The 12368-nt window shown below is 45.5% G+C and overlaps 1 long non-coding RNA gene across 1 annotated transcript; it reads left to right on the top strand.

Annotated features, from left to right (window-relative positions):
• The first annotated feature begins 802 nt into the window (after positions 1 to 802).
• Positions 803 to 8554, top strand: LOC118547591 (uncharacterized). The gene is made up of 4 exons (XR_004923169.2): positions 803 to 942; positions 1850 to 1945; positions 5848 to 6932; positions 7778 to 8554. It is a non-coding gene; the product is annotated as an uncharacterized LOC118547591 (long non-coding RNA).
• The last annotated feature ends 3814 nt before the right edge of the window (positions 8555 to 12368 follow it).

Here is a 12368-nt window from a genome sequence, read left to right as displayed (position 1 = left end):
TGTCCACACCTTGATTTTAGATTCTGACTTCCAGAACAGTCCGTTTCTATTGTTTTAAGAGGATGATCCTATTAGGGTAAATGTCTGTTGTTTTAAGCTATCCAGTTTGTGGTCATCTGCTCCACCAGGAATGGACAAGATCATAGCCTATGGTCTGACCCAAATGCTGGTAAATTGGCCAAACTGGATTCTGGAACCACATCTTCCAATGTGGGGTGTCACCAGGTGAGCGCAGGCAGGGAAGAAATCTCACTCCTAATTGTTCCAGGGAACAAGATGAGAAGACAGTGAGAAGGCTGCTCTACCAGCCAGAGGACCCAAGTGACTTTAATGCCCTTCCCCACTGGCACTGTCCCCACCAGCAGGAACCAGGAGCAAGGACCCCGTCTGTGGGTGCAGCCCTCCTGCAGGGCCCCTAAAGACAGCTGTTGCTGTCTATGGTTCAGGCCTGGGGACAGCTCGCCTCCCTCTCGCAATACACCCACCTGGGGCTGGCTCAAACTCCTTTATGTCTGATGCAGCAGAGAGTGGTGGAAAGCTACAGAGAATGGACAAAACTCACAGACCATCTGTTCATCTTCTGTGTTTTGTGAATTTATTTTCAAATGTTAAGCATCTGATAGCAGTTGTCAGGCATTATCTCAAAAGCTACCATTTGGGTAAAGACATCCTCTTAAAAATCCACGAGAATCACTCACCGATCAGTGATTCTCCAGGGTTTGGAAGAAAGGGTGAGTCGTATTTTGAAACAACATCTTCAAATATTATTACATAATTTTATAACCAGAAAGAGGAAATAAGATGTCTTGTTTCTATAGTACAGATTTCAGGAAGAAAAGCTTGACCAAATCTTGCTGAAAAGACTGTGTAGAAAACTGAGGAATTTCTCAATAGAGAATCACAGGCTCTGGGATGGGAGCTTATGGATATTTCCTGGCCATGGTGAGATTTTTATGTTTTTCAAAAAGGGACACGGGTTTAAAAAAAAGGGGGGGGGTGACACCTTTAGTGTAGGAGTGTGTCACCTTGATTTGACCCTCAGCCCGTTTAGAAAGTGAATACAGCCATCTAGGAAGGGGTGTGTCGTGGTTGTCAAGGATGAGCAGAATGGACCAACTCCTGGGGATGGCTTTGGTCCTCCGTGCCCTGCAGCTCAAGGCTGAGTTCGGAGGCACTAGGGTGGGAAGTCACTCTCACTTCCAAGTGCAATGGCTTCTGGTGGGAGCTTCTATTCTGAGTAGGACTGTCCTTGGGTATCAGAGATGAGTCTGGAGATGCTGAGGGCAATGGGGAAATGAGGTAGTTAATTCCCTACGTTATGACCCTAGACATCCATAACCAAGCCCTCTTGGCCAACGTGACCATGAAAACTGAATATCAACCCTCTGGACCGTGTTTCCATCTCATTGATAGAACTGCAGAAAACTATCTAGGTTAGAAGAAAGGGGTTACTCTAGAGAACGGTGCAATTTTAAAGGCAGCCTGGATTCAAAATCTGTGCTCTGTAAGGGCTGGTCATTGTCTGTGCATTGAACGTGGTGCCGCACCAACCACAAATACGGCTCAGTGGCCAAGTCCTGACTTCTGCTGGACACAAGCAGGCTGCCTTTAAAATTGCACCGTTCTCTAGAGTAACCCCAGAGACTCTGAAACCAGAGTGTTCAACTCCCAGGTCTGCCACGTACCAGCTCATAACCTTGGGAACTTACTTAGCCATGCCCTCCCATCCTTAAGATGCGAGGGACATACTAATACTTCTCCCTTAGGATTGTTATGGAGATCAAATGAGACAGTGCCTGGAATATGGTATGTTTTGGATATGTGTTAGCTATTGTTTGTATTATTACAGGAGCCAGGCTAGTGCATGAAGCATTCCAGGAGTGAAAAACCCTGAGTGCTGTGAGCCAAGAGCTCTTGACCCGAAGAGTACCTTGTCCTGTCTAACGTGAGTAGCCACTGTGCTGTCCTCTCCCAGAGACAACCTGCAAGAAGGCAGTCCAATGGTGCCATATTTTCCTGTTCCTCAAGAAAAGCTGGAAATCTGGGTTGTTACCTAAAATGTCCTGATTTTAAAATATGGGCTACTAATTCTAATTCTTTGAGACTCTAGGCTATGCAAATAAAATATGTCCGTTTGAAACGTATTTCAAGCAGGCTACAAGTTTGAAACCTCTAAGGTACAAGATCAATGGGCACACATTGTCAGCCCTCTTAGGAGAATTCTAAGGGTATTTTGGGGGCCTTCTATTTCAGAACCTATTAACTGGATATTCTTATTCATAATACAGTAATTTAACATTTATAATGTGTCAAGACCTATCCTAGGGCTTTACCGTAATAACTCATGTATTCCTCACAACAACCCTATAAGGTGGGGACTATTACTTTTGCCATTTTACAGTGGAGGAGGCTGAGGCTCAGAGGTTACGGAACTGGCCCAATGCAGAACAGCAGGTGGAAGAGCCAGATTTTGAATCCAGGCTGCCTTTAAAAAATTTGTGATGAATCACATACAGTTTTGTGAAAGCCCACACACAGTGTTGGCATGGCCAGAGCTGTCACCAAAATGTGCATTGCTGAGTGATGCTGAGATGAGCAGGACCACGAGAGAACCCAGGCAATCGGAACTCAGCAAAGCCTTAGCGTGTTCACAGAGTTGCTTGTGTCCAGCAGAAGTGAGGACTTGGCCACTGAGCCGTATTTGTGGTTGGTGCAGCACCACGTTAAATGCACAGACAATGACCAGTCCTTACAGAGCACAGACCGTGTTCCAGTCGCTCTTCTAAACCCTCTACAAATATTAATTTACTTAATCCCAACGAGACAGATCCTATATCTGCCATCCCCATTTTATGGGGAAACTGAGTCACAAAGAGATGGAGGCTTTTGTCCAAGTCCACACAGCCAAGAACGAGGGTAGGGTTTGAATCCAGGTGGTCCAGTTCCTGAGTCTATGCTCTTAACTGCACTCTGTTCATAAATCTTCAATAATGTCCATTACCTGTGGTTACATCCACTGCTGAAATGCCCGTGAGCAAGAAAAAAAAACACAGCAAAGGGAGAGATTTCTAATTACATTGCACACAAAACTGAACATCTCGGGGGAAATGCAGTTTGCTTTATAATGATGACAATAGCTAGCTTTTATTGAGTTATTACTAGGTTCCCACCAAGGGTAAGCCCATATTAGCCTCATATAAACTGTAGGAGCTGGATGTTATTATATATTTTTTAAAAGATTTTATTTATTTATTTGAAAGAGAGCACACGTGGAGGGGAAAGGCAGAGGAAGAGGGAGAAGCAGACTCCCCGCCGAGCAGGGAGCCCGATGCGGGGCTCAATCCCAGGGTCCCGGGATCATGACCTGAGCCGAAGGCAGACACTTAACCAACTGAGCCACCCAGGTGCCCCTGGATGTTATTATTAAACCCATTTTATGGATGAGAGAGCTGAGTCTCAGAGGTGCCAAGTAATTTGAATAAGGTCACACAGCTGGTAAGTGATCAAGTGAGGGCTTGAATGAAGGTTTATCAGACCCTACAACCTGCGTGTTTAAGCCCCACACGAAAATGTTCAGGAGCTTCTTTGTTCCAGAATAGATTCTGCTAAGAGAGGTGGGATAAATAGAAACAGTATTACTATTGGTATTTCTAATCAGCCATGCAGTAACTTCCAGGGAATTTCCAAAGAGAAGCCCACATGATCAGGCAGTGTCTGAGGGGTCAAAGCTTAGGATAGAGCCTCACTAGGGCTGCCTCTCTGACACCCAACAGGTCTAGTCCTTAGACACCCCACGCCCTAAAACAAGGGGACCTCATGCCTTCCCTTACCCTCTGACTAAATGTGAAGAGTGTCTTTCTGCCTTGTTCCCTCTTGGAGGGCAATTCTTGCCTGGCTATTGCACTTGTATGTTGGATGCTCTTAGGTTTACAAGTGGTAAAACCCACCTCAAACTGGAGTAACTAAAGGAAAAAAAAGATATAACCTCTTTGTTTAGGTAACTAAGGCTTCAGGTACAAATGGATCCAGGGACTCATACAGTATTAGAAAGCTGTCCTTCTCTACCTTCACCTAATTTTCTCCATAGCTTCATTTTCTTGGTGGCCCCAGAAGCTCCAGTCAATATCCCCAGAGCTGCTTAGCAATACGAAATACGAGTGAAAGGATAACTAATTTTTTTCCTTTTTTTTTAATTAGAGCAAGAGAGGGGGATGGGCTGGGGGAGAGGGAGACAGAAAATCTTGGGGCTCAAGCTCACGACCCTGAGATCATGACCTGAGCTGAAATCAAGAGTCAGACACTTAACTGAGCCACCCAGGCACCCCTAGAATTTATTTTTTTCCAGTAGTCCCCATGAAAGTGTTAGGACTGAGTTTTACTAGCTTGGCTTGAATATCCATCTCTAATTTAATTATCTTCACCAGGAAGATAAATATCAGATTTTTCAAGCCTGCGTCATATGTTTACCCTTGGAATAGTAAGGAGATAAGAGACAGTTCCCTTGGATGACATGGGAGATAGGTGGTTTTCCAGAAGAAAAGGATGGTGTAATTTAAAAAAATGTGGGGGGTGGAATGGGTTCTAGGAGTTACCAACAACAGGTGTCTTCTAAAACTTATATTGTGGAGTCACCTGCTGGATGTTAAGATTATAGGCACAGATCCATCTAATCCTTAATGTGTTTAGGTATTCATTCTTTTTTTAAAGGTTTTATTTATTTATTTATTTATTTATTTATTTATTATTTATTTATTTATTTTAGAGAGAGAGAGAGTGCAAGCAGGGGGAGGGACTCAGGGAGAGGGAGAGAGAGAATCCTCAAGCAGACTCCTCAATGCGGGGCTTGATCCCACAACCCTGAGATCAAGACCTGAGCTGAAATCAAGAGTTGGACACCCAACCAACTGAGCCACCCAGGTGCCCCTATGTATTTCCTCTTAATGGAAGATTCTCAATACCCCTGAAGCCTATGAGAAAGGCAACAAACATCTTTGCTAGCATATGTATTGGACATTTTTCCCTTCTGGAAAGAGCATACCAATATTCCCTGTGCTACTCTCCAGCCATCATTCTCAGTCACTGCAGTGCAGGAGAGGCCAATCCACCCAAAGCTTCAAGCATGAGGCTGTGACCTATACCCATCATATCCCCCTGGCCTCATGATTGGTTCTTTTTTTTTTTTTAAGATTTTATTTATTTATTTATTTGTCAGAGAGAGAGAGAGAGAGAGAGAGCAAGAGAGCGCACAAGCTGGGGGAGTGGCAGGCAGAGGGAGAAGCAGACTCCCCGCCAAGCAAGGGGCCCAATGCAGGACTCAATCCCAGGACCCTGAGCCGAAGGCAGACGCTTAACCAACTGAGCCACCCAGTTGGGTGCCCCCTCATGATTGGTTGTGAGATGATTATGGGATTTGATTCTTACCTGAGTTATCACGTCCTGGGCATTAAAAAAACAAAAAAACAAAAAAACAAAAACCTATCAGAAGGAAAGAAACAAAGCTCTTCTCTGACCAGGGTTGGTGAGAGGGCTGTTGGTTAGGAGTTGTTAGAAACCATCTCGCCGCCTCAAGGATAGGGCTGGTCTGAAAATGATGCCAAACAGAAAACACCAGAACTGAGAGATGGAGTTTGAGCCCTCAGACCCGGACGTACCCTATTTCCAATCAATCACATCATTTTTTTCTTAAATTAAGCTAATTTGAAGTGGATTTCCTTGTCATTTGCAATTAAAAATTTAACACCTAACTGCTGCTCTCTAGATTCCAATACCAGTTTTGCCCCTTTCATAAACCACGTCATCTTGGGTAAATTGGTCAACCCTTCTGATCCTCGGTTGCTTTCTCTGTAGAGTGAAGACAATCTCCCTTGGAGGTTTCCAGGATAGTAACTGAGGTCATAGCCGATGAGTACGGAGCACGGTTTCGGGAACGCCACATGCGCATCATACATGTATGTTTTATTGGCGTTGGGAGAGCAGGAAAAGGAAAAACCAGAGGCAGAGGGACGAAAACCACACTTGGACGACGACCAGAGCCAAGAAAATATTTGATGTAAATAGGCTGGCTGGACACAGATAACGGAGGGTAGGGGATAATTGGAGAGCAAGTGCCCAATTCAAAAATATTCAAACTTTAACATTTAAAATTTCTCTGGGGGACAAACAAAATGAGGATGAGGGTTGCTAGTTCCCAAACCTTGAAAAACAACTGACACGTGAATGCTTCCGAGGAGACCCCAGCTGTGAGCTAGGAGGTGCGGTCACCTGGTTCTAGATATTTCCATGAATTACGGCTCTAGGGAAAGGAAGGTCCACGGTGCCTCCACCTCAACAGCCTGACTCTCCCAAAGCAAGGGAATCAAGGGGCCTTTGAGTCCAGGCTCTCCTTAATTCCAAAACCAAACATGGCCACTCTTTATTTTTAACCTTCCTTTCCCCTAGTCTATGCCTTCAAGCAGCTTTTCTGGGGAGAGAGTGTTTGCGCCCACACCGGCAAATCTGCGTGCCTGGCCACACGCCGGCTGCGACAGGGCTGTTGCCATGCCCACCCACCCCAGCACCTGGAACCCAGCCTTTAGAGGGGTTCACTTGAGAGCCACATGAACTGTAAGGAACTCAAGTCCCCAGGGGACCTGGCTGAGGGCAAGGTGCCCCTCACGCTTGCCCCCTCTTTTGGAAGGGGTGTGCCTCCTCCTGGTTGGAGCATCTGCAACGGTAAAGAGAGTGGCCCTCCCGCGTGCCGACGCTCGTCCTGCTTATCCTTTGATCACATCCACTTTCCAGAGGCTAACAAACTTGCCTAGAGTCTCAAGGCGAATGGTGGCAGAGCCGGAATTTGAACCTTGGGGGGTGTAAATCCAGCACTCCAATGTGATAACCATGATGCTTACCAGGAGACAGAACTGACACAAATGTTTGGAGCCCACCTGACAATGGTATTTATCTCTAATTATTAAAGAATCATCTGATCCATACATCAGTTTCCTCTCACTATGACTATTTTGCTGGTCTTAAACACATCCACAAATTCTTTGGCATGGCATCCATCAAAAGGTAGAGGCCTGATCCCCCCTCCCTTTGAATATGGGCTGCTTCTAACAAATAGAATGTGGCAGAAATAATGCCTTGTGATTCCAAGGCTAGGTAAGAAAAAGCTACTGAGCTTCCACCTGGCTCCATGTCCTGGGATGTGTTGCTCATGGGCCCCAGCTACCATGCTGTGAGGACGCCCAGGCCACGCTGAGGCCACACGTGGTGCTCCCTCTGAGACTTCTGCTAAGGTCCCAGCCCACAGCCAGCATTGCCACGTGGGTGGGGAAGCCTCTGGGATGCAGGGAGCCCCAGTCACCAACTTACCAGGGAGGGACTTTGAACCACACAGCGGGTCCCAGGTCAGTTCCCAGAACCATGAGAGAGAGTAATAAATGACTGATATTAGGAACCGTTAGTGTGGATTAGTTCCTGGAAAGAAATGATCAATCTTTGGGTCCTGGCAAAAAATAAAATAAAATAAAATAAAACAGAAATGAGCTGTTTGACTATTATGATTTGACTCCAAACTGAATAGATTCCAATCCTACTAAATCTCGTCTGGGCAACCCTCCACCAGCTTCTCTGACAGGGCTTTTAAATTTAAATAATTGGGATGAAGATGATGATGATGATGATGATTTGTGCTTCTTGAGAGCTCTATACATACTAACAGAGAGCTAAGGGCTTTACCTACATTCTTTCTTTCTTTCTTTTTTTTTTTCTCAAAACACCTGCATGGTATCGTCAGCTTTTCAGATTTGGAACTGTGCTCAAGGAGTTCAGTTTCCAGAGGCACACAGCTGGGATGCAGCAAGACCAGGTTGTCATGGATTCTCAGGTCTGGCGTATATGCACTGAGCTCCTACTATGTGCCACACACTGTGCAGAGAGCCCAGATGAAGTGCATGCACGCGGACTCCACGGCAGCGGGCGTGTGATAAGGAAACAGACAAGCAAGCAAGTTGATGAATAACAGCACTGCCAATGGTGACCCTTGCTGGGAAGAGTGATGAGACTGGTAGGAGCCAAAGATCTGCTTCCGATCACTTCCGAGGAAGAGGCCTTTGAGTGACGTAATGTCGCCTCTGTGTCATGTGACCCTGGAGAAACAGCACCCCGGGCAGCAGAAACACCCAGAGGGGAGCCAGGGTCAGGCAAAGGACCTGGCACATTCAAGAAACAAAATACAGACGCCAGCCTTGAAGTGAACAAGAAAAAATAGATGAGGACAAAGAGGGAAGTGAGGCCAGTTCTCACACGGCCTTGTTGGCCAAGGTAAAGAATGGAGGTCAGGGGCAGCTGGGTGGCTCAGGCAGTTAAGCATCTGCCTTGGGCTCAGGTCATGACCCCAGGGTCCTGGGATCGAGCCCCGCATCAGGCTCCCTGCTCAGCGAGGAGTCTGCTTCTCTCTCTCCCTCTGCCCTTCCCCCCGCTTGTGCTCTCTCTCCAATAAATTAAAATAAAAATCTTAAAAAAAAAAAAAGAATGTAGGTCCATTCTATGAAACATGGGAAATTTGAAAGTTTTTGTTTTTTAATTGGGTAATGACATGATCTGGTTATCTTTTAAAAAGTGGCATTTCTGGGGCGCCTGGGTGGCTCAGTCATTAAGTGTCTGCCTTCGGCTCAGGTCATGGTCCCAGGGTCCTGGGATCGAGCCCCATGTTGGGCTCTCTGCTCCACGGGAAGCCTGCTTCTCCCTCTCCCACTTCCCCTGCTTGTGTTCCCTCTCTCGCTGTGTCTCTTTCTGTCAAATAAATAAATAAAAATCTTTAAAAAAAAAAAAGTGGCATTTCTGGGGGCACCTGGGTGGCTCAGTTGTTAGGCGTCTGCCTTCGGCTCGGGTCATGATTCCAGGGTCCTGGGACCGAGCCCCACATCGGGCTCTCTGCTCTGTGGGAAGCCTGCTTCTCTCTCTCCCACTCCCCCTGCTTGTGTTCCCTCTCTCACTGTCTCTCTCTCTCTCTGTGTCAAAAAAAAAAAAAAGTGGCATTTCTAGCTGTTGCATGGACCACACCAATGGGGCGACAGGTAGGCTGAGAAACTCTACTCGGTGTTGACTGAAGAGCATACAGTTGGACTATATAACCCTGAACTGAACTGAACATCAGACCTCAGGGATCCAGGACTTGAACTGCTCGACCTCACTAGAGCACTGTATCCTGAGTGCTAGTTCTCTCTACTGACTCAACAGGAGGTTGGCAAGACAGTACACAGGAGAGCCCAAATGACAAGGTTCTGAATTCAGGATGAGAGAGTAGTCCAGGGGCTAGGAGGGAGAGGGTAGCCATGATAGTTTCCATTAATGAAGAAGGAGAAGGAGAAGGAGAAGAAGAAAGAAGAAAGAAGAAGAAGAAGAAGAAGAAGAAGATAAATGTGGTAGGCATCCCACCCAAGAAGTCAGAAAAGGAAGTGAGGAGTACAATGTGCAATTCTATGTTAGCAAACTGGAAAATCTTGATGAAATTGATACTTCTCTGGAAAACAATTACTAGCATTCTTTCCAAGTATAATATAGTCTTAAATAAAGTAGCGTAATGATGAAGAGTGCAGGCTCCCCCATCAGATGGATGTGCGTTCAAATCCAGCCTCCACTGCTTACTAGCCACATGACCTTGGACAACACTCAATTTCTTCCCTTTTAAGATGAGGATAAACAGAATGAGAAGCTTCTTGAGAATGTATCTGAAGACAGGTCATCCAGGGAACTTAAAACAAGATCAGACAAATGGAATTAAAGAAGGATTATTTCATAACATTGGTTCTTCCTAAATAAATACATAGGCTTGTTGCAATCCTAATAAATATCCCCATACAATTAATTTTGTACTTGCTGTATTTGTTTTCCTTTGGTGGGAAAGAATTTAGAGTTACTTTGCCAAAGTAACTCTATCTTCAACCAGATTAATAAATGGCCAAAAGAGCCAAGAACGACTTGAAAGTGAAGAATAATTAGGGGACACACTGAATACAGATACTAAAATGGACTATAAAGTTTCAAAGATGAAAAAAGCATAGTACAAGTAAGTCCTGAAACATAGATCAATGGAATAGAGCAGATAGTGCTGAGACAATCTTTCATGTACCCGACTTTATTAGATAATAAAAGCAGCCACACAAAGGCAAGAGAGAAAAAATATTCAATAAATGACAGTGGGACAATTGATTAATACTTAGGGGGAGGAATAAATAAAGTAAAATTAAATTTTCATCTCGCACTATACATCAATGTAAATTCCAGATTGATTAAAGAGTATGAAGTAATTTAAAAGTTAATTGAAACTAATAAACAATCTAGACAAACTTCTGGGGAATGAAGGCAACTTGATCACTTGATCACAGGTATCTAATATCTATCTGGTCCTCCTATCTTCCAGATTCCTGTTTTAAATAGAATGTATATGTATGTGTATATAGTATATATATAAAAATATATATGTTTGTCTGTGTATACACATATAGGTACACCCGCTATATATAGTTACATATGGATTTACTAATTTTTTTAAGATTTATTTATTTATTTTAGAGGGGGGAGAAAGGGTCAGAGGCAGAGGGATAGAAAGCCCCAAGCAGACTCCACGCTGAGTGCAGAGCCCACATGGGGCTTGATCTCATGACTCTGAGACCAGAGCCTGAGCCAAAACCAAGAGTCCAATGCTTAACCACCTGAGCCAAAACCAAGAGTCCAATGCTTAACCACCTGATCCACCCCATGGATTTACTTACTTTTTAAAGAGAGGTAAAGCTATATCTGTGCTAGCAATTATGGAAGTCTGCCATCCATATATTTGAAACTTTAAAATCCTACACCCAATATGATATGGATGAGACAAAATTCAAAAATGGATCTTTGGTGAGTGTTGGGGGTCAATAAGAAAGGAAGACATCTTTAATTAATCTGATCAAGAGGAAGAGAGACAAGGCACCATTAAGATTAAGAGAAATGAGAATTACCATGAAGGAAATTAAATGAAAAATGCAAGAAAATATTATGCATAACTTCATATGGCCTAGGAAATTAGAAAATTTTGATGAGCTAGGTTATAATATAGGAAAATATAGATGGCCAAAAAAATTACTCCAAAAGAAGAATCAAAAGAACTGAGTGAATACAAAAATGGTGGGGGAAACTGAAACTGTAGCCAAACAAAGAATGGCAGTGGGCCTGTGTGGTTTCATGGACGAGAGCATGCATTTGGACGAACTGATGGGAGTTGGTGTCATCCATCATCCCATGTCTCTGTTCTGTTCTAAACTGGGGGTCCCACCGGAGCCAGGCAAGTGGCTTAGGAGTGGCGCAGGTGGGAATCGGTCCAAGATGGCGGCGGAGGAGGAGACCTAAATTTCGTCTGGTCCCAGGAATTCAGCTGGATAGGGATCAAACCATTCTGAACACCTACGGACTCAACAGGAGATCGAAGAAAAGAGGAGCAACAACTCTCTGAACAGAAAAGCAACCACTTTCTGGAAGGTAGGACATGCGGAGAAGTGAATCCGAGGTGATATTCGGGAGGAAGTGGCCTCTGTCGGCCACTTCTGGCACGTGATAGAGCCGCAGAGCACAAAATCGGAACTTTTAGAAGTCGTTCCGCTGAGGGACATCACTCCAGTGGCTAAGCGGGGGGTGGAACCCTCATGGGACAGTGTGGTCTCAGGACCCTCGGGGTCACAGAAAGACCAGGGGTGCCTGAGTGTGGCAGAGCTCCCAGGTATCGGAGCCGGGAAGCCGGGTGCAGAGACGGAGCTGAGGTGCGGGCTCTCAGCTTGGGGTTGCCATAAACCGTGATCCGCGGCACAGTTGGGCCACTGCTCCTCCAGCAGGGACCCAACAAGTGGCAGATCCGGGGAGACTCCCCTTCTTCCCCCGGGAGGAGTGGCACGGGAGCGCACTGCAGGGATCTGCTGGGTTTGGAGACTCCACACGGGATCGGGTGCCAGAGATAGAAATGCTCGGTCACAGGCCGGGTGAGCGCAGAGTGCAGCTGGAGAATGGGGAGACAGGAGTGAGTGACTGCTTTTCTCTGGGAGCTCACTGAGGAGCGGGGCCAGAGTTCTCAACTCCTCTGGGGCGGAGATTGGGAGGCCGCCATTTTCACTCTTGGCCTCCAAAGCTGTACAGAAAGCTTGCAGGGAGCTTCCTGGAAGCAAACCCAAGAGATTACCTACCCTGGCCCCCAGCAACGGCGGGGCAATTCTACCTGGGGCAAAAACACCTGAGAATCACTACAACAGGCCCCTCCCCCAGAATATCAGTAAGACCATCCAGCCAAGACAAAGTTTACTGATCAATGAGAATGGAAAAACCCCAGCACTAGGGGAATACAGCACATAGAATTC

The sequence above is a fragment of the Halichoerus grypus genome, chromosome 6, assembly GCF_964656455.1.
Source record: "Halichoerus grypus chromosome 6, mHalGry1.hap1.1, whole genome shotgun sequence".
NCBI classification, from domain to species: Eukaryota; Metazoa; Chordata; class Mammalia; order Carnivora; family Phocidae; genus Halichoerus; species Halichoerus grypus.
This window is presented reverse-complemented; position numbering and strand designations above follow the sequence as displayed.